General features: G+C 59.0%; 1 pseudogene; it reads right to left on the bottom strand.

Annotated features, from left to right (window-relative positions):
* Window positions 1-1,187: 1,187 nt before the first annotated feature.
* On the bottom strand, window positions 1,188-18,701 carry LOC119101652 (neurogenic protein big brain-like; annotated as a pseudogene).
* Between the last annotated feature and the right edge of the window lie 851 nt (window positions 18,702-19,552).

The following is a 19,552-nucleotide window of genomic DNA, read 5'->3' on the forward strand; positions in this document are numbered from 1 at the left end:
AGTTTTACAAACGAGTTTCGAATCGGGGTCCTCTCGTAACAAGTACAGCGATGTATGAAATATTTAAAGGAATTAAGTGAAAACAGCCATCTCGCCCGCAGCAGAACATGTGCTGGTTCCGCCCGGCTGCAAATTCCAATAACCTGCCAATTAGCTCTGCCTTACCCGACTGCACGGAGCGTTCTCCATTTGGCACGCCTGGGGCGAGCAGTGTGCAGCGTGCGCGGCACCCGATCCGCTCGATCCGGCCGACCGTGCCCGGTCGTCAGCACCGTGCCAGAATCCCTGGTAATCCCAACACCGGCTGACCCCAGCGCCGGTGCTGTCGCGGCAAGGGCACCGAAGGTCGCAGACATCACGAGCTCTCTCCGAGCAAGGCCGACGGCCGCGCGGACTATAGAGGGGTGCAACGCCGGGCGGCACCTTTCGCTCACGGGGACTATCAGCGACACTCTTCGAACACCTGATAAGTGTCTTTGCTCCGGCACTTGATCGTGGTGATCTGAAGTCTTGAACCTGTTCATCTTGCATATCGGGGTTCCCGCTCGCTTGATTGAGTAATTTGGCAGAGACGTGACACCATTTACAATATGGCTATACTCCGCTCACAAGTAACATACACGGGCGGGTGGAAGCCGGTGTTAACTAACCGACCCAGGTGCTAAGCGGGTCGCCCCGCAGCCTCCGCCGCACAGTCGAGGTTTGCCACTCGTCTTGCTTTGATTGAGTGCAGAGCCAGGGCGCTGTCTTCGGCCCCACGGCCACATCCGGCGCGACTGCCGTGACTCACGGATATCGCCATCTATCGGCACTGCTGATCACTACCAGTCACCTGCTCACCACTTTATCACAGATGGCGCTCACCTCGGGCAGGCCGGCAGCCTACGATGGACGAATCGGGTCACTGATTAACGACCGTTGGCGTCCGACCGTTCCGCGGCTGATCGACAGACGCCAAAATCCGCGACGGTGTGCCGCGCCACGCAATATCGCAGGCCTGGTATTTGATGTCCCGCAGGTCTGATCCTGCCCGTTTCGCCGGACTCTGGCACCGCCCGGAACCTGAAGTCAGCCATAACAACGTAGCAACAGCAGCATGGCGCCCGTGCCAGTCGTATTCCCGCTCTCCTGAGCATGGCCTTGGGCCAGTCATCTCACATCGTGTGACGAAACAAGGTACAACACGGGAGGTTTCCAAAAAGTATATTCAAACTATCGCTAGAAATTCAGCGGGCGCGCCTGGGCACAGACCATCGACTAGAACATCTATAACATGCTCCAGAAGCCGCCCCAAACATATTTACACCCTTGACCATACTCGAGACTACAAATCTACCATCGAATGGAGCGTTTGCCCGAGGACGTGACGCAATGTGCAACATGACTTGGCACAACTGAGTAAGTGGGTAAAAAACACCGTTGCAACTGGTGCAGCCTGCGCTAGGGCAGCACGCGACGGCGCAAACGCAAGTCCTAGCGGACTTCTCGGCTCTTCTTTCGAACGTCATTTCTCTCCATGCGCGGACAACATAAATAGCCATGGCCTGGTGCCAGGGATCAACACAACCTCGACCCAGTCGAGGCAGTGTGACACCAGCACCTGCAGACCGCGGCCCAACGCGCACTTGCCCTCGATGGCAACCGGAGTTCCTCATTGTCAAATCTGGATGCGGGGCTTCGATGCTTGATTGGGTGCTCCTGGCGCCGGGGCGGACCGGCCCAGCGCCCATCGGACCGCAGGGCGTCCCCACCATCACTGGGAGACAGTCAAGGCAGCGGGCGTGATATCCGCCTCCTCCATCCTGGGAACCGCAGCCCTTCCGAACGCGCGCAACCGCCCGGCGGGGTGGCCGGGAGGCACAGTCCACCCCGGCGGGGAGGTCGGGAGACACGGTCTGCTCCGGCGGGGAGGCCGGGAGGCACGGTCTGCTCCGGCCGGCTCGGTCTCTGCCAGCCACACTGCGCGGCGGCCGCTCCGCCCGGCCCTTCGTGCCGGCCGCAGCTATCACATCACCGGCGGCGCGGGCGCCGCCCCGCGACTCGTCGCCGCCGGCAGCGTCCGTCCACCCGCCGCATCGGCGGCGCGACCTCCCACAGTCGCGCAGTCCGACGCCTCAGCGGTACGAGCTGACCGAGTTGGGCGTGGTGAGGCCCGATGCCGTCTCAGAGCCGGTCACCGAGCGCGGCGACATCATGTTGTCGTTGCGGGGCGGGGGCGGCGGCGGCGGTGGGCCAGCGCGGCCCGAGTACGCCCCGTACAGCGGCCCGCCGCCGTACGGCCGCGACGCCACGCTGCGCTGGTTGTGCGCGTTCTCAGAGCACGCCACGGCCGCCGCCGACTGGTACGACGGGTACTGCGGTTTGGCGTACAGCTCCGGCTTGCCGTACACGGCGTAGTCGTCGGCGCGCGCCGCAGCCGTGTATGTCACGGCCGAGACGTAGTCGTCGGGGCGCGCGCCGGTCGAGTAGTGCGCGCCGGCCGCGCCGTATGCGCACGCCTCCTCCTTGGCGGCGTACAGCGCCTTGCGCGCCTCGGCCGCCTCGCTGCGCGTGGGGTAGGCCGGCTCTGGGCGACCGCAGCCGGCGCGCGGCCCGTACAGGCTCTCCGTCTGCGCCAGGCCGGCGCCGTCGATGCGCGGGTACAGGCTCTGCGCGGCCGAGATGCCGCCGCGGCCCTCCTGCGCGCCGCGCGGCTCCTTCGTGTAGACGGACTGGGACCTGCGGGAAAGACGGGCCGGCTGGTGACCCGGGAGCGGACGAGGCGAATGGCCGGCTGGTGATGACAAACACCCCACAGCGGACGGGCCGGCGGGCGTGCAACACGAGCGGAGCGGAACATGTGGCTACAAGTTGATTACGTCCCCTTGATGGCTAGCTTCATGGAAAAAGTTTGATTTCATGCCGCTTCTTCACACGCAATAACCACGGGCGCAAAACGCCGCTGCCTTCGACAGACCCTTACGACCGAAAAAACACCCGGATCTAACACCAACCGGCTGACGTGACATGATCACCACGCGTCAGTTCTACAGCGTGTGTTCACCGACTTTCCGTACTAATAACCTTATCAATCGTCGCTTTGGCCTAGCCATGCAGGTCAAGCAGTCTACAATTACGTCGCAATTTCAAACTTTGAACCCCGTAATATCCCTGAAGGCATCCCGTTCCCGGCCAGCCCAGCTCAGCTAGCCCGCTTCACACGCAGTGCCGGCGCCGCTGCTCCTGCCCGGCTGACGCACCTGGCCAGGTTGGCCCGGCTCGGCCTCGGCGAGCAGGCGTACAGCGACTTGGTGCCGCCGTACACGGACTCGGCGCGGTGCACACGGTACGCCGGCACCGAGAACACCGAGCGCGCGCCGCCGGCCGGGCTCAGGTCCGCCTTCGGGCCGTACGAGGCGTAGGTTTTGGCGCGCAGCGTGTTGTAGTCGGACGAGGAGAGCTTCGGTCGCTCGTCATCGTAGGCCTCATCGTCGCTCTGGCCTCCGATCGACTCTGGCGGAGAGCGGACGCCGGCGTCATGCTGAGGTCTAGCAGGGTCCGAGGCAGCTGCAGGTTTCAGGGCGCACCCGGGGGGACAGGGCGCCCAGCAAAGGTACCCGCCGAGCGGCAGCGCACATAGGAGACTGTATCGAAGGGGAGTGGGGATGGTTTCATGGATCTCTAGCGTGGGAGCAGGAGGACGGAGTAGCGGCAGTAGAGCTCCCACCGTTGGCATCGAAACACCTACACCACTTCTACACTGACACCAGCTCCAACATCTGTCTTCCGCAACCAAACCACCATCCTCTCAACCAGCGAATAAGTATTTTTGTCTGTTCATGGACCCTTCATTTTTGCCTACGGCTGCTTTTCATAGCCTGGAGCCCCGAGTCCAATTTGTTTGCTTTTTGTGTTAAAACCTTACGTCCGTTCGGCCGGTTATGGGTATCTCTGAAGTCTATGGGCACCTTTGGAGCACAAGGGAAGAGGCCCGTACTCCCCCCCCCCCCCCCTCTCTGGATCCGCCACCGTGGATAGCTCACTCACCACTACGGTTGAGCTCCAATGCGTGATGCGTCAAACATGCACATGGATATGACGCCGGGACCAGAAAGGCATTCTGGGCACCTTAAAATATGAAAGACAACACCCACGAAGGAAACGATGCACCAGAAAACTGAACGCCACGCTCACGCAACAAAAAAGAAGACACGCCCAGACTAACTGCTCACCAACTCGCACCAACGCACCGGTATCCATAGAGTCCTTCATTCTATAGCGCCGGTTTGGATTGAAGATGTACTCGTGCACGTAGGCGGCCACCACGGCCGCCGTCAGAGGCGAGAACCAATACACCTGCAAACGAAAAACAGTTATTGTCAAACGATTCTGACCATAGGTTTTTTCGGCGGTATGAAGGCGCGGCCAACGCTGTGCCGTGAGCTCCACGGAAGGGTAACTTAACAGATGGCACATGGCAAATTGTCCACCGGCAGACTTCACAGAAAACTTATACCAAAATAATACAAACGATTCATGAGCATTGCTTTTGCAGGTAGCTGACCGTGCATTCAACAAATTGGCAACAAAACAACCCGCCGGGCAGGGAATCAACGTGGGCTTGATGCCCAGTCACCAGACTTAACGTTCACAATGAACATTTCAGCCGTGCGGTGACAGCATAAATATATCATACGTCATCCGCCCAGACTTGCTTTAAAATCCATTATTAAATGTCTAACGTTGCACAACGGAAATTGAAGCCGGACATCACCACTTGGCCGCTCTCAGGGCGAGAACAATGTGTCTGATCACCAACAGATGGCGCTGATCCCCGACACACGTTGCCATTGTGAGGGCGCTCGAACTGGGGTCGCTGCACGTTTCCAAACAAAGCGGGCAGTTGCAGCCGCCGGGCAGCCATCTGTGCATGGGGGTTCACAGGGGAGTTCGGCCTGTCTTTGTCACCGCGTGCAGTCATCGCCTTCCCCGCCCCCCCCCCCCCCCCCCCCCTCCCGCTCGGGCGCTCCTCTTCCCACAGCAGCGCTGTTTACAAAGCGACGGAGCTCGTCCCAGCGGGTGCTCCCAGCCGCCGTACCGCCCTTGTGGCGACCGCATGGCACTTTACAGCCCCCTCCGCTCCCCCCCCCCCCCCCCCCACCCTTGCCGCCACCGACGGACCCCACGCGCGGCACACAGACAGCCATTCACTTTGGCCGCCAAACTCAATGCAGTTTAATGTTTAGTGGATGAATTGTGCAACCTGCCGCGGTTTCAGGACAGGGGCAAGTGGCCGTGCGCACTCCCCCCCCCCCCCCCCCCTCCCGGGACCCAAAGCCTGTGACAGGAACGGAACAAAGGGCCGGCGCCATGCCGCCCAGAGTGCGCGCTAGACCTCTCACGGTCATTAAAGTTAATAACGGCGCGCAGAATAGTACACATTAGCCAATCCGGTCACAATTTGGGGCCGTTTCAATGACAGAGCGCGGCCCAGATAGTTCTATTTCGGCGTCGCGGCGTCGGAGAGCTGTGGTTGCACAGCGAGCGTAACTACCGACGCCGGCCGTCCATCGCGACGTCCCCAGTGCGGCGTTTGTGAGTGCCCTCAGATACCCATCGAAAGTTTCCCCATCAAAAGTGAAACTCGGCCAGCGGCGGCGCCGCCTCAGCCGACAGGCGGCGTTAGCGCCGGCGCCGTGCATTAGGCCCGAGCGGGCGCCCATCCGGTGACGGGTCCCGCGGGTCCCGCGGCGCAGCGCCGGCCGCCACTCACCCAGTGGTCCTTCCAGATGTTCATGACGAAAGCGGGGCCGAGCGAACGGGCCGGGTTGACCGAGGCGCCAGTGCAGCGGATCTGCGGCGGGCGCGGCAGGTCAGACTGTCACCAGGCCACGGTCAAGGGTCACTAAATCACGAGTTACAGATCATCAGCCATGGGTCATGGGTCAGGGATCATGTATAAGGAGTGAGCCAGATCCGACCAGACGTGGATCGGAGTCGGGGGGCGGGGGGGGAGGGGGGTGCGACCGCCAAAACCGGATCAGATCGGACCGTACGGGCCTTTTGATCGCAGTCGTCCCATCTGAGGGGAGGCAGTGAGCGGCATCAAAGTGGAGCGGATGGAGCATTGTAGGCCAAGAGCCGGCGGACCGTGTGCGGCTGGAGCACAGAGCGGCAGGGTGGCCGGCGGACCGGGTGCCACCGGGGGGTCAAGCGGTAGGGTGGCCGGCGGACCGGGTGCGGACGGAGGGCGGAGCGGCAGGGTGGCCGACGGACCGGGTGTGGACGGAGGGCGGAGCGGCAGGGTGGCCGGCGGACCGGGTGCGGACGGAGGGCGGAAAGGCAGGGTGGCCGGCGGACCGGGTGCAGACGGAGGGCGGAGCGGCAGGGTGGCCGACGGACCGGGTGCGGACGGAGGGCGGAGCGGCAGGGTGGCCGACGGACCGGGTGCGGACGGAGGGCGGAGCGGCAGGGTGGCCGGCGGGCCGGGTGCGACCGGGGGGCCAATCGGCAGGGTGGCCGGCCGGACCGGGTGCGGACGGAGGGCGGAGCGGCAGGGTGGCCGGCGGACCGAGTGCGGACGGAGGGCGGAGCGGCGGGGTGGCAGGCCGGTCGGAGGGCGAAGCGGCAGGGTGGTCGGCTGGACAGCCCAGCCCGCATGCACGGCGGAAATCATTACAGGCGGCCGACGCCAGCCAAGGACACGAGCGCGGGAGCCAGGCCTCGGGCGGCAGTCACCTGCAGCCCACCGCATAACGGCGGCCCGTCTCGCAGCGGGCTGCCGCGCAGCCGCCATACACGGCGGCCAGACCACACACGCCGAGCAGAAACGTCACGTGTTCTGTCGGGGCGGTGATGTAACTCTCCGGCACACGCAACGAAGCGAGAGCAGGCCCATCAGGTTGGGAAAGTCAGGCAGTTGTAAATGCGCTCCCGTACGAAATGATGTCCGTTTAACTGAGGATAGTTATCATTACAAGAGAAACGTCCTTGTCCAGATTTATGCCGAGCAATTACAAAAAGTGTTCTGCATCTCTGAGGCAGACAGCTGCAGCTTCCCGCCAGTTAGCGTCTGTAGATAAATCAAGGCCGACACGATCCGCATCGTGCTCTGCACAGCGCTGTGCGTTGTTCAGTCAACGTGGGGCTTCAACTTCTGTGCTCGGCATATCACGCGCGAATTAATAACGCATCAGGACAGCTTACTGAACCGCAACGGAGGGCGAACAGGCACAGTCCAGCGGCCTGGCAGACGTACACGCGGACTCGGTGCTGAATGACAGACACAATCCAGCGGCCTGGCAGACGTACATGCGGACTCGGTGCTGAATGACAGACACAATCCAGCGGCCTGGCGGACGTACATGCGGACTCGGTGCTGAATGCCAGACACAATCCAGCGGCCTGGCAGACGTACGTGCGGACTCGGTGCTGAATGCCAGTCTATCTCGCAACGAGGCGACGGTCAGCGCTTCCGGTAAAATAATGGCTTAAGGCGCGGAGTGGGTCGCCTACCGTCCCATACGTGCCGTAACACTTTTGGGACGGCAGGCGACCCACGGATGACAGTTAGCGACGTCCACCATCAACTACGGCGAGATGGGCTACTCACCCCGGCCAGCGAGACGGCGAGGTAGGTGAAGCCGATGATGAGCGAGCTGTTGGCCAGCGGGCGGCGCGACGGCTCCGTCACCGAGAACACGACGAACACCAGCACGAACGTCAGGACGAACTCCACCCCGAAGCCCTGCCAGGCGGTCAGCGGCGGCGTCACCACCGTCACGCCCAGCGAGCCCTGCAGACTCGAGGTGGACGAGCTGCAACAGACGGAGGCCGACGTTAACACAAGGTCACCTCAGCCGCTGCTGGCTCCGGCACAGAGATACGAGCTGCTGGGGCCGATGGTAAGAGAATACTGGAGCACCGCTCGGGTAGCAACACGACGAAACATGATCAAGCAAGATTAAAATACGTAGGTAGCTTCCAACGCCAGGCCAATTTCCCTCCCCATTACCTCCATCAATGTGCACGTTCGCATGCTTCAATTTGCTTGCACATCTGTAAAATTAGCCGGAGTCACGAAACACCGGAACACAAGCAGGACTTTCGGAGATGATAACGGAATTCGAATGCCTGCTATCAGCGGCCAAACGAAGGGTTGTCATACTCTTCTCATACGAGCATCCGTAATGTCACGGCCCACAACCCAAAGTGCCCAACGGCTTCCACCAGCACTATCCGTTTTGAAGTCCGCTATGTTTGCAAGTTTCCTCTGTTTTGGCAGCTTTGCTTGTGTATACACCGCCTCGTGTGTACACACGACCCGTCGCGTGCAGTCATCCGCGTCATTCTGGCGCCATGCGTGAGCGTTCGAACAGAGCCTGACGGTCGCGCACATGTGCCGAGCCGCGTCTGCTCGCGAAAGGCAAACGTCAACAAGCGTCGCGGAAACCCGAGCCGCGAGTCCCGCTCCCCGGCCCCGCCTGCGGCCCATCTGGTCAGCCGGGCCTCCCCATCCCTGCGCTCTCCCCTTCCCCACCCCCCGATAGGCCGCAGCCGGTGGTGCGATGGTGTCGAGCGCGTGCTGTAGCCGGCCGGATGGGGTGCGTGGTCTTCAGGCCGCACGACGCGCTGCGGAGATCGTGGCTATTTGTGACCGGTGGAGGGGAGACTATCGGAACATACCGGACGCGACATGTTGACGACAACTGGATGGCACGCGAAGATCCTTACTATTCCCCCACCCCACCCACAGCGCGGTCTCCCCCTCGGACCGAACGGGACGCAGATGGGACAGATTACGCTCAGCTCATAACCGCCACCACAGCGAGCGGTGGGCCCGGGCGCGTTCCTTTGGCACTCGCAACCAACAAGATCCGGCGAGGTCAGACCAGCATTCTCCGGTCCCAGCACGTCCAACAGCTGGCCTCCATACCCGGCGAAGTATTGGCTGGAAGCTTCCACCGGAACGAGTTTCCAGCGCACCTGGATCAAGATAAGAGCTAATCCCAGCCAGCATTGCATCAGAGCCCGTGCGCCGCCCCACACTGCATCGTCTACAAAAGTCCGGGCTGCATGTAAGCCAAGGTGATCTCACCGCGAAGTGGCGGCGTCTCCGCGCACCGCAGCCACATTCAGCCGGGTCGGCGGGCCGGCGGCGGCGGGGGGCGAGGGGGATAAGCGGCGGCGACAGCGGGGCAAACACCTGGCGTCCAGGAATGCCGGCCGGCCGGCGCCATTCAGTGGCGTCGCGGGCGTCGCCGAGCTCGTCTCGGCCGGTCTGCTCGCCATTGAGTCGCCGCGGCCGGGTCGCGGACCCATTGTGGCGCACGATCCCGCCGGGCGCCGTCCGCCCGGCCATGCGCGCGTACAATGCGCCACATTCACCAGCCGGCGCCGTCGCTCGCTGCTGTCGAGGCGGCGGCGCGGAGACGGCCTTACCCCGTGCCGCTCGTCCGCCAATGTGCGTGAATTGGCGCGACGCGACGACGAAAGATACGGGAGAGGCCGGCCGGCCATCCAAACAACGGAAACGGACAGGCAAACACGACCTGACGGAGCCCTGCCCGGCTGCGGCGCCCGGCATGCGGCCGAGCTCACATTCAGCTGAGCCAGGCCCGCCACCCGATCCTGCTCCTCCGGCGTAGGTTCCGGTCCCGGTTCATCTTCACGTCGAAGGGAGTCCTGTTGCTCCCAGGGGCGCCAACAGAACGCTGGTTCAGAGGGGCGCGACTCCGTCACCGCGCGTGCGGAACCTTTACATCACGTCCCACAACTGGTCATCTGACACCACTTGAGATGACGAGCTTGATCGCGAACCGCTCGGATCCCAGTCGGCCTCGCTGGACGCGCCCCTGGCCGTGGCGGTGTGATCACGCGTGTTGGGCGCCGCTTGAACAGCCCGCGACAGGACACTGGCTGCCCCGGCCTTTGTCCGCCGGCGGGATGTGGTGGTCGGGTCGGCCACCGCTCCTCCGCGACCGCCGGCGACCGCGAACCCGGCGGTCCAGACTGGCCCAGCCCACCCGGGGCCTCAATACCAAACAGCGCGTCCACACATAGGGATGCAGGGATACGGAGGCATACGGAGACGGACATGTGCGCTGGAACGAAATCCCCGGGACCTCGCCACGGTCAAAACGTGCCCTACAGCTCTTCGCGGAGCGGGAATTCGCCCAGACGATTGCGTTGTGTTGAGTTGCACTTTATCAGGCCATTCGCATGAATTGAGTCATTCTTAAAACTTCGTCAACAGGCACGTCCACGGCCACAACGCGTGAGCACGACACGAAGCGACGTATCCAACAGGTGAAAATCATTGGCACGGGTCCTCAAGAAAAGTGAGGCAAGTGCGCACCGTCGTTGCAGATGATAAACTCGGTGTGCATATGCGCAGCTCGGTAGGCGCAAGCTCACTCCCCATGATTCTTATTGGAGCGAGGAAGAGATCAGACTGACGCGTGCTGAGCTCGGTGTCTTGATGATCGTTCGGAGGCTTTTGGCGCTGGTGCGCTGCACCTGTGAGGTGTGCTGTCCGTCGTGGTTCCGTGATTTCGCGTACTTTAAGATAATGACGCGCGGGAGCGACTATGAGGCTCCTGAGGGGCGGCGCAATGTCCCTCACTGCTGGCATTGTTGGTCCGGCACCGCCGGTGAAAGAACGATTGCAAGGATGGTTCCAATTTATATCCGACTCGATCACGAAGTGAACTACCAAAACACGACACGGCGAACTTCGAATGACGAAGTCCAAGCGTGGAAGGCTTCTGATCCATCATTTTTCGGGTAGAAATTCTTCTGAATGCTGAACATCGCTGTGATCTATTTCGACGATGAATCGGACAACGCAATTCCTGGCCGTCTACGCGCTGTTGGCTTTGGACTCGTTCCGCTTTTCAATCTAGTCTGTGCTGGCCACAATCAGCGACTGGCGATCGCGAGCGCTCTTACAAGGCCAGTATCGCCAAATTTGGACCCTGTCTCAAGCCATCAGCGACATGGCAAGACCGTGAAGATGTTGTCAGCAACGTAACAGATGTGGCGGAAAATCGGAGCCAACGTCAACAAGCGCGGACGCCAAATAAAAGCCAGTGTCACGCGATAAACTGGACTGTTCGTCGGTCTACGCCGCCGAGTGGGGCCATTATCCAGACCTCCTCCGATTAAAATTCTGGGCTCGGCGCTTTCCGAACGTGGTCTCCATCCCGCGAGATCAGAGCGCGGTTGAGGTCAAACACGTATCTTTTCCAATTAGTACCAGGACACGTATGCCGCTTGATTCTTAGCGGAGATTATACAGGACCCCCTCACTAATCGCAGACGCACCGCCAGCCGGATTTACAAAACCTCCAGACAGAAAGGCACGAGCAGAACCCGCCGTTTCAAACCGATATACATGCAAGGAGTTACAGAAGGCTTTCAATCTCAGAGCATCGTGAACCAGTACGTTGTTTTCTGAATGCGATTATGTGCATACTCGTAGTAGCTGCGCTTCATGTTAAGCTCTCCTTTGGTAGCGATCCAGCACGTTGAACGAACGCTTCCAGCACAGCAATCCTACACAAAGACCAAAGCGTTGCGCCCCTCCCCCATGCGGTCCATGAGCGAAATGAGATGCGCCCTCCCGGTTGCCGTCTTGCCACCCGGGCCGGGCCATGAGTGCCTACGGAAGGCAATCTCCGGCGGACGTTGAAAGATTGGCAGATCCTGCATACGCATAGTAAGCGCTGCGAGCACGCACGCCTTCGTTTATGAGCAATTATATATGGGCCTGGATCAGGCAAACTTTTCGCTGTTTATCCCACGAGTGCAAACCTGGTGCCTAACTGCGCAGCTGACGTGCCCTCTAAACCCAGTTAGTGATAAGTAACACAAGTCTGAATGCTAGCTTTCGAATAAAGGCAGCACACCTGGTACTTGTGCGATGAACAGCGTTCCATTTCACAAAAGACCGTGGTTTCCCGAAACCATCGTCACAAAGTACAGCGATGCCCGCTGGGGCTGACCCGGTCACAGAACGGTACCGTAATACCACAAGAAGAACAACGACTAGCCTATTGTGCGTCAGAACCCACCCCAACCCCCCCCAAAAAAAATGTGGCCGCAGCAATTGCTCTGGAGGTGCGCTACCATGCCTCCCAGCAAAGGCCGAGACGGCTGCTCTTGTCCAGCCGCGCCCGGGCCCGTCTCGCGCCGCGCCGCCTCGGAGCGGACCATGCGCTGTCGGGGGACGCTGAGAGGTGTCCCCGCGCCGGCCCGCGCGCCGTCCCTCGCGCGAGCGTCGCGTCGCGGCGTCCCCCTCCCCCGGAAATCGCCCATCATCACTGGCCCATGCGCAGCTGACGGTACACGGGCCCGTCTGAGCCGTGAGGTGGCTGGAGACACTGATACGGTGGGCGCCGCGGCACCGCCGGCGCCCACCGTAGGTACAATAACGTGCATAAGCTTCTAAATGGCAGTTTTGGTTTATTCTTGAATTTTGCTGTAAAGGACAATGCCACGTGTGACTCGTCGTGGCAGACGCGATGTCGCGGATACGCGGAGGCTGTGTGAGCCTTTGCTGTAGAAGAAATGACGGGTATAAGGTTTTGCAAAAGGAGATTTGTCGTGAACCACTCGTGTCGTGTATGAACTTTTGCAGCAGAAATCATGTTGAGCATAAGTGAAGATTATAAGTTTTGTAGTATTTGTGATGACATATACACCCTTTAAGCATACATTTTGCCACGTAGCACCTGTACATAAGTTTTTGCAGTAGAACTATTGTCGCGTAGAACTGATGTCGTAGCTCTCCTGTCGAAAGAGCCGTAGTACCTCTGTGGTGACACTCCGGGGGTGGCATAGGATTTTTAGATGCACGAGGAAACGCAGGGCGTGGCACGCGCCTGAAACAGCATATCAGGTGTACCTCGGGTGGCCCGTGTGGGGCAGGTCACGCAATATCAAGTGTCTACCAAGAGCCTGATACGGCACGGCTCTGGTTACCTCTTCAAGCCGCCGCCTCTCGCGAAAATGAAAGATAACGCTCTTCCTTGACGACAAGTCTAACCCAGGAGCAGTGGCTCATTTGAGAGGCGACACTGAGGATACCCGTTATTCCTGTGTGGTAAGGATTTTCCGATGTGATGAGTTGAGGATATGTGGTGATGATCACCGCCAGTCCAGGTGCGAACACATGTGGTCCTTTCGCCAAAACGAACGCTCCCTCTCTCAATCCGAGCGAGTGCATTCGTCCACGTTCCAGCGGTGGAAGAACGGACCGGCAGCATGGGGCCCCACAGCGGGCGCCGTGAGACGGTCGGCGGTCCTCTCCCTCCTCCCCGGCCCGGCCCGACCCGCAGCGGTCGCCCGCGCCAGCTGCTGGGTCTGGATCGGCAGCTGGAGCGAGCGCTACCCGGCCGGGCCGGGCCGAGCGGGGGCGGTGTGCCTCCCCGGTACACCTCGATCACCAGCCAGACTATTGTGTCACCGAGCGACACGTCACCTGCGGCCCGGCTGTCCCGATCCGTCGGGCCGCCCAGCTGATCAAAACAGCCCGGACTGGCAACAGACTCTTTCAAGCCAAGCAGTACGCACCAGTGGCAGCTAGACACGGCATGACTCGACTGAGCTTCGGTTTGGCTATTTACGCCGACAGCCGGGTGTAGAGTGGAATTTGTAATGTCGTTCCCATCGCAGTGGCAGGAGGGTATTTGCCACGAAACAGGCATTTAACAACTTAATAAGATCAGGATGAAGAAACGCTCGAATTCCGCATCGTCAATTGAAAATGTGTAGCGGTAATACGATTGTTCGGTGCGTGCGACTGTAACGCAGGTATAGAAGATTAACACTTGGAATGGCCAATTATACGGAATCTGTGGCACCCGCTCCCCAGCTGAATACGTGACTTTTCACCCAAGTATTGAGCTGCTGTGTGGCGAATCCACTTCGTTTGACCATGCGGCGTTGCAATCGTTCTTGCCGAAGAGGGCGGGTACAGCCAACGTTTGCAAAATCTGCAGTGTCACGATCAACGTGACGTATCTTCGAAATTGTAAGCCAAAGTGAGCGGGTGACGAGCTGGGATGCCCTACCTGACCACACCCCGAAACCATGGGCGACTCTCCCTTACGTCCGCCCTTCCTAATTGACCTTGGACGGAGTGTCCGACTACCAAAAACGACGCCGATTATCCCGGACAATGGCTGCCAGAGTCACGTGATTCCACTCGGGATATATATCACCGCATTTCTTTTGAGATAATGGGAAAGGCCGGCTGAAGTAGCAGCCAACAAATGAGCAAAAATAAAAAAGAAGCCGAAACATGCATTGTGGCAAGCCGGCGCATGATTCAAAATAGGACGCTAAATAGCGTGAATGAGTGCAGGTGTAGCGAATAAGCGGCAACGAGCATTGTTTGCGCAATACGCCTCTGCAATTGTTAAAGTGGGACGTTTCATACTACGACAGCCTCATGGCACCACGCCGTCAACACATAATTTCAGGAACGTTCCGCGAAAATAAAAACCCACAAAAGCAGATGGATAGCACGGTTGCGTCTGCCTATGAACCCCAGCCTCAAACACATGGAATATCCGCGCGGGCATGTGCAGAATCATCACGCAAAACATCTTTTTGCAAGCAGCTAGTGAAAGGACAGCGCAATTCAGGTCATGTATGTTGCACACATAACACATATGTAAACGACTCCCAGTCCACTTTATCCCTGCATGACGAATAATACAGCATTTGTGGAAGTAGCTCAGTTAGCAGGCCTTTTGCTGACGTGCATCCACGCTCTGAATATTACAATGGCACTGCCTCTTAACACACCGAAAGGTAGCATAGGCGGGGGGAGGGAGCATCGAAGCGTTCTATGGCCTCTTTATGCAACGTCATGGCGCAGTGCTTAATTTCCAAGAAGTTGGTGGGGATGGTCCCACGTCTCCGCCTCCTCACTGTGAAGCAGCCGGCGCGTACGAACATTTACGTTGTAATCTGATGGCGTTGGTCTACCCCGTTCGCCTGTAACTTCATGGCATTCTTTGTTGACCTCCCCCTCCCATTCTAAAAATAGAAAATATATTACAAACCCTTGACGCATAGGTACGTAGCTGTTTTGGTTCTAAGGGATGCGCCGACTGCGGTCGTCATTTTACGCCCACTTCTTGGTCAGGCAATCCTCATTTCATCGACGCGTGCGTACAGAGTGGCTAAGCGCTTTAGATAATCAAGTCTCAGTTAGGCGTACAAGAAGTTTGACGAGGCGTTAAAGCCACCGCCACGGGGCGTTAAAGAGGAGAGGTTATCTCAAAATCTATATGCTTCATGAAATGTAAAACTGACGTTCGTGTCAAATATCGGCTCCTCCTCAAAGCAGCGCAGCGTCTCTGCTGTGTGCAGGGGCCGAGGTAACGATGACGTGGTCCGTCGAGAATATGTATTTTAAAGATCAAAAGCAAAAATGGATATCGGTAGACACATGGATGCGGACGAGCCCCGTAGCCTCTAGGCGTTGCTTCCGCCCGGGCTCGGCCCGCTCGTCCGCGCGGGCTCTTCAGTCGCTCGGCCGGCCGCGCGCGGCCGAGAGGCGCCGGGCCCGGACCGGCCGAAGGGCGAGGGGCCGGCGCCGGCCGGCTGGGCCCGGTGACAGCTGGTCAGTGCGGCGCCGGCCCCGGCGGCGTCCCGTCCCGCACCTGCCGGCCCGAGGCGCCGCGGCGCGCTCGTGCACCAGGTGCCGCCGCCGCCGCCGCGGGCGGCTAAAACGCGCGCGCGGCCGAGGCACGAGGGGCGGGGGGGGGGGGGCGTGTGGCAACGGCCGCGACGGGCCGCGACGGCGACCCGCTCATCACGACCGACCAAAGCGTAACTGGCGCCGAAACTGGGGCAGGTGCGCGCCGCCGCCGGCCGGAGATTACGCCGAGATAAGGCGCCGCGGCCGCAATCTACCGCGCGCGGACAATTACACGTCCCCGCGCGCCACACGGCGATACGGGCGAGGCGAGAGCCACACTTCCCGGAACAGCGGAGGCGCCCCGGGCGCGGCGATTATGGGCACGGCGCGGCAGACCTATTACCACCGACCTGACCGGTAGCCTCGCGGAAGGCGTTGTTTATCCTGAAGTACTGGCTTCAATTTTTCAGCCGCCTGTGACCAGGCAGCCAAGAGGTTGGGATAAGTGCCGGTTGTTCACAGCACGAGGGCCTACCAGCGGCGACCTCATTACCTACCACCAGTGTCTATCACACGGGTCTTTCCTGATGCTTTTGACCCCAAAGACATATTATTCTACAGTAAAATACACTGAAAATAATCAAGACGTTGCTCCCAGAGAGTAGCGTGAAATGGAAATGAGCCCTTGCAGAGCCTTCAACAACGCCGTGCGAAACATTAGCCCCGACTGAAGGAGGGATGCTGCAGGCAGGCTGCGACGGGAGATTATCATCGCCTTCCACACATTGCTTCTTTCAATGCATCCCGCACTCGGGACTGCCTCTGCTCAACAACACACGTTATGATGCAACAGCTTCAACTCTGCACCCCAGACGCAGCGCTCCGCGAATCGCATCTCACACAGGCGCATCCCCCGCCAGAGCGCACAGGCCGGGAGGGACGGAGAGAACAGAGAATATTCCGTGCTCGCGCCGCTACAACGCCTCTTTACGGCATGTTCTCGTTGGTATGCAAATATGTGACGTAAAACTAAAATATATGCAAGATGATATCTGCAACATTACTGAGTACAGCTGCTTTGGATAAAACAAATGACAAAATCGTAGCTTGCCATGTAAAGTTATACATGTCTGATAACTGTTGCATTGAATTAAATGTATGTAAGGTACAATAGACGTCACACGCTGCCTTACACGCCCGCTTCGCAACGCAGATTCAAGCTGACCGAAGTCTCAAAGTAACAATAAGGTAGGCATTATTTACTGAACAGATTCGCCAATCTAACATATCTGGACGCCAGGAGTGTCACTTAGAGAATACCTTCAGGGGAAGCTAAGCCCTCACCCCCCCCCCCCCTCCCCCAATGTCGACTTAGCCCGTAATGCTTCTCTGAGCCCTACTTCTCTCCAACGCATGTAAGCAAAAAATAAAGATAGAATTCTAGGCCAGCAAAATCTAACCGCGCCAGTATCAATGACATCATCATCATAAAACATGATCACCATCACATCGGCTTTACATGGAAAGCAATCCTAAACATTACAACAATTATGGAGCCAGGCGAAATCAATTTTTTCATTCTAATTTTGACATCCAGGGCGTAGATTTAAATGGCCGAAATCGGGGAAACATCAGGATTTGGGGGCACGTTAAAGTCAACTTTAATGGCATAACCCCCAACCGATTTTAGAAAGTGACACCCCTGGTGGACACTAACAGGGTTCGTCCTTCATGTCAAGGCCGACGGTTGGTCGTCATTGGTTTACCTAACTTAGACAAAGCCCTCCTTGGCGCGTCGCGGGTACGTCAAAGCACCACTTAAAAGAGTTATGGCCCGACAAGTCAGCCTCTGAGATTCCGGCATCCATATGGATAAGCTTGCTAGAGCGAATGCCCCAAACGCGGCCACGTATTGTTGCGCCAGCTACGTTCAGCGCGAAGTCAATACAGCGTTATACTTGAACGGTCACTATTTTCGGGTTGAAAAATATCGAGCATGACCTGGCGCGAATAAAAAGCTCTGATTCAGGTCAACTTTTCAGGACAGTCAATAAGACTCATGATTTACACTTGTTTCATGCGAAATAATCGATTCACTTGCGACTCGTCCAACGATATGATTCATGAATCGTTGTTTTTCATTTTGAATGCATTGAACGCAAGTCTGACTCCGGGACACCAGACGCAAACAAATCGTTTGCGCCGCGTCTTGCCTTGCGCCGGTTACCTCGGGGTCTCCGCCGCCCCCGCCTGAGCTCGCGGACAGAACACCACGAGCACTGTGGGGGCGAGGAGCAACCACCCAGCAGCGGGGATTCGCCCGTACACGAGCACTGGGAGGGGGGGGGGGGGCGAGGAGTAACCACCCCGCAGCAGGGACTCACCCGTACACGAGCACTGGGGAGCGAGGAGCAGCCACTCCGCAGCGGGGACTCACCCGTACACGAGCGCCGCGCCTGCGATGGAGCCACCGCACTGGGCTGTCACGTAGAGCAGGCAGCGCAGCGGTGAGATCTTGCGGGTGGCGGCCAGCGCCAGCGAGACGGCCGGGTTCATGTGCGCGCCGGACACCCGCCAGAAGCACTGGGTCAGCGCCGCCGCCCCGAACCCGGCCGTGAATGCGCCCGCGTACAGGCTCTGCGACGTCCAGGCGGTGTGCGTGCTCCATGGCACGTTGGCGGAGCAGATGAGGAACACGAAGAAGAACTGTGGCCATGCATTCGGCGATGACGGCGCGCCAGAACTCGAGCCGCCGCACCTCCAGGTGCATGGGCAATCGGGCCGGCGGCGGGCTCAGGTCCCCTTGCACGTGGTCCAGCTTGTCGATCAGCGACAGGATGTGGCTGTCGAGCGTCTCCGCGGACAGCGACGTGATGGCCATGGTGGCGGGTCGACTGAGCGGGAGCGGGGAAGTGGAACCGATGGCCACCGCTAGCAACTGGTCACCATCCTCCTCAGGATGCACGCAGTCCCGCACGGCGATCGGCGATCACAACAGGAGCTCCACGCGCGCACGAAACGTGCGAGCCGACCCGCGACAGCCGTGAGAACGCAGGCCTCCCTCCCCTCTCACGACACGCGCGCGACTGATCCGCGAATGCAGCGCCGCCGTTGGACTTGCGGCGCGCCAGGGAACTCGGTGGATAACAGCTGCCACCGTCCAGCTCCCTCTGAGGGGAGGGGACGGCTGGGAGGGAGCGGACTGGTTACCGTAGATGCGGGCTGGCGCTCATACCCCTGGTAGGCAATCTGCAATCACTGACATCTTTATTGCAGGGCAAAAGTAGTCATAGAGCAAATGATCTGAGGGGTGTTGATTTAGATTAGAGGTGTAACTTTTTAACCCGCCAACCTGCCGCGTATGACGTGGCTTGAAGCTAGAGGGGTTGTGGTCGCGCTGCGGGCCAGACCTGGAGGACTTTGCGGGTCTGAAATCTTAACAAGCAAAATGGTGTACTTTTTGCTAAGACTTGAGCTGCTAATACGTCAGTTTTGATAGCTAGCACCTAAAGAACAAAATCCACTGCCACACACAATAGAAATACGGAAGTGAATCGTTGTATCGGTCTGAAATGTGATTGGAGAGTCATTTCTTCAGTGGTGTTCTGTTTTGTTGTTTTCTCGTGGGGGAAAAATGTCTTGTTTGCCTCATGCCAGTGGTGAGGCTGGGACAGTAATAAATCCACACGGATTTTGCAAATTCCATGGAACCAAATTACACCACGATGTATCACACAAATAATTGTATTAGACAAATCAGACTATCATTTGCTTTCAACGACAAGTATGACACCTATCAATGAGAGGGGAACGACCAGTACATGTGACAAATAGTGGCGGATCCAGGGGGACACGGAGCTAGCCCCTTTGGAACCCGAACGGCCTTAGGCGCTCGGAACGGGCCTTACATCGTTCGAA

This window comes from Pollicipes pollicipes, unplaced genomic scaffold (assembly GCF_011947565.3).
Source record: "Pollicipes pollicipes isolate AB1234 unplaced genomic scaffold, Ppol_2.1 Scaffold_4881;HRSCAF=5763_pilon_pilon_pilon, whole genome shotgun sequence".
NCBI lineage: Eukaryota > Metazoa > Arthropoda > Thecostraca > Pollicipedomorpha > Pollicipedidae > Pollicipes > Pollicipes pollicipes.